Genomic DNA, 3,423 nt, shown 5'->3' with positions numbered 1-3,423 from the left:
AGTTGGGGGGGGGTGAGGATACCATGAGCTCAGTTTTTGATAGATTGAGCTTTAAGAAATGTTGTGACATTCAGACGGTTATGTCAGTTAGTTAGTACATAAGGAAACTAAAGAGACTAAAAGGACCATTTGTTATATCTGTTTGGAAAGACTTATTGATCCTGCCAGAAATCCAGCATCCTGTGCACTCTGAGGTGTTGTCTCAAGCAGTGTTATCAGTCCTGTGGATGACAGAGCACCTGCCTCTATGTTTCGGCGATGAGAGGGTGTTCTGTAGTCCTGTCCTAGAGTGACAACGCTGGATACAATACAGCAGACATCCCATTGTGACTCCGCCTGCCTTCTCCCACAGAGGTTCTAGATCCGCCCATTACGCCACAAAGGCTGCATGAATGTCATCTCTACCTTGTCTCCTCCTGCTCTACAACACCGCGGCCTTGCTTGCAATGTGACACATTGGGCTATACAATATGAGATGTTGGGAATTAAGATCTTTTCTGCTTGCGGACCACAAATATTTACACCTTCAATGTTTGTACGGAGCTTTTACAAAGCGGCCTTTTTGCTTATCTAAAATAAATAAATAAAAATCGCTCCTCTGGTCCCGTCTTGTTTGTTGATGTTCTTTCTCGCCATCTATAAAAGCTAAACATATAACAAGTAATAATAATTGATACAATAGCGATACAAATGAATAAAATATCGAAACCAAAGCTTCTGCTGCTACATTCACCGTCTACGTACAGATTTCCCCACAGCAGTACTGGCTTTCTGCCACTAGAGGACCTCGGGCTGATGGCCAGCATCATTTCACCCACTTCCTCTGAGCTCGGGGCGTCCTGGACCCTCCGGCAGTCTCTGAATGGACGGAGAAGGAAAGGGTTCATTGAGAGGTCTTGTTGATGATGATGGCAATGCATGATTGTTAAAGGGTTAAAAGGCAACTCATATAATACCCTCCCCGCCAAACCCCACCACCATCATCAGCCACCACCATCAAGCTGGGTGTCCACTGCAAGGATGACCACCGTCCATCACAACTGGTATAACGGACCCGACACCTGAAAACTTCCCTACACTGTCCCAGAGACTATGCAGCATGATAATGTTTGCAATGGCGAGGGGTCATCGGTCTGCGCAGCCACATGACCGCACTGACCAAGGAGAATGTCCCTAAGGAAAGAAGGCTCAGAGGATCGGTGTGGTCAATGGCCTCACTGACCAATGACTGATCACCATTGCCAGCATTATGTTGCTACATAGTCTCATAACGTGCTCTTTCCTTAACTTAATGTTCAGTGGTCGGGCAGTGCAGTGGGGGACCCGCAGAACAAAGGACCCTGGTGCAAGATTTTTTATAACCCCCCACCTCCACCACCACCTCCGCTCAGAAGCCCGTTGGACCATCGACCCTCACGTTCAGAAACTTGTCAGTCCTTGGATCATCAGACCCTTGCCACCCCTGAAGCTGGCTCCTAACCATCTCCTCCGCCTGGGCTCCAACCTGTCCCGGTCACCACACTGCCATCATCCCAACTGAGAAGCGGAGCTGTGCAGCACCCTGGATACACCCCCTGACCCGCCCACCTTGTACCCATACTCGCCCAAATGCTCCGATGCCTAGCCCAATACGTCCGATATCAGGAAGCCGGGCAGCGCGTCATTACACTTTGCCCGGCTTCCTGATTGGCCGGGAAGCACGCTCCAATCTCCCTCGTCACATAGTGATGAGAAGCATGGGGACGGCTTCCCTGCTAATTTGGAAGCCAGGTGGTGAGTCTTTACACGCCGCCTGGCTTCCTGCATGGGACTTCCGGTATCAGTATTCGGTATCGGCGAGTACCCCCAAAAAAATATCGGTACTCATACTTGACACCAAAATACTGGTATCGGCGCATCCCTAGTCAATTCAATTGATTGGACATGATTTGGAGAGGCGCACACCTCTCTATAGAAGGAATGCCTACTGTATCAGAGCAAAAGCTATGAGGTCAAAGGAACCGCCTGCAGAGCTCAGAGACCGGATTGTTCCACGGCACAGATCTGGGGAAGGCTACAAAAAAATGTATGCTGCACTGAAGGTTCCCAAGAGCACAGATGCCTCCATAGTTCTCAAATGGAAGAAGTTTGGCACAACCGGGACTCTTCAAGAGCTGGTCGCCTGGCCAAACCGAGCAATCGGGGGAGAAGGGCCTTAGTAAGAGAGGTGACCAAGAACCGGATGGTTACTCTGACTGAGCTCCAGAGATCCTGTGTGGAGATGGGACAGAGTTCCAGAAGGACAACCATCGCTACAGCCCTCCACCGATCCGGCCCTTATGGCAGAGTGGCTGGACGGAAGCCTCTCCTCAGTGCAAAACACATGAAAGCTCGCTTGGAGTTTGCAAAAAAGCACCTGAAAGACTGTGAGGAAGAAGATTCTCTGGTCTGATGAAACCAAAATTTAACTGTTTGGCCTCAATTTCAAACGTTAGGTCTGAAGGAAACCAGGCACCGCTCATCACCTGCCCAATAGCATCCCAACAGTGAAGCATGGTGGTGGCAGCATCGTGTTGTATGGGGTGTTTTCCAGCAGCAGGGGTAGGGAGACTGGTCAGGTTTGAGGGAAAGCTGAATGGAGAAAAGTACAGCGATATCCTCAATGAAAACCTGTCCCACAGCGCTCAGGACCTCAGACTGGGCCGACGGTTCACCTTCCAACATGACAACGATCCTAAGCACACAGCCAAGACAGCACAGGAGTGGCTTAGGGACAACTCTGTGAATGACCTAGAGGTGCCCAACCAGAGCTCTGACTTGAACCCTATTGAGCATCTCTGGAGAGACCTGAAAATGGCCGACGGTCCCCATCCAACCCGACTGAGCAAATAAGAATGGCGGAAAATCCCCCAATCCAGGTGTGCAAAGCTTGTGGCGCCATCCCCAAAAAGACTCGAGGCTGCAATTGCTGCCAAAGGTGCTTCACCAAAGTACTGAGTACAGGGTGTGAATACTTATGTACACGTGAGATCTCAGAATAAATTCACCGACATTTATAACATTCTTTTGTCACTTTGTCATTATGGAGTACTGAGCGTAGATTAAAGGAGAACTATGGAGGTAAGTGTTTTTCCCCCATAGTTCTCCTAAGGACGCAAACTACCGTCGTCCCGCCACCCAAAGCTCAGTATATAGCGGGCTACAGCTCGCGGTATACTGGGACATTACTGTCGAGATCTGCCCAGCTGCGTGATTGACAGATGGCTCTGCCTATCTAGAGGCAGAGCCAGCTGTACCCGCCCCCTCCCCCGTCCGTTTCACCAGTCAGCGCTGGAGGATCTGAGCAGAGAGGGGTGAATCCCTGCAGGGAGCCGGGAGTGACACTCACTGCTTTCTGCAGGGATAGATCGAGAAGTGAGCGAGCGACAGTATGTGTTCGCTCAC

This window comes from Nanorana parkeri, unplaced genomic scaffold (assembly GCF_000935625.1).
Source record: "Nanorana parkeri isolate BGI_ZX_2015 unplaced genomic scaffold, ASM93562v1 scaffold1089, whole genome shotgun sequence".
NCBI lineage: Eukaryota > Metazoa > Chordata > Amphibia > Anura > Dicroglossidae > Nanorana > Nanorana parkeri.
This window is presented reverse-complemented; position numbering follows the sequence as displayed.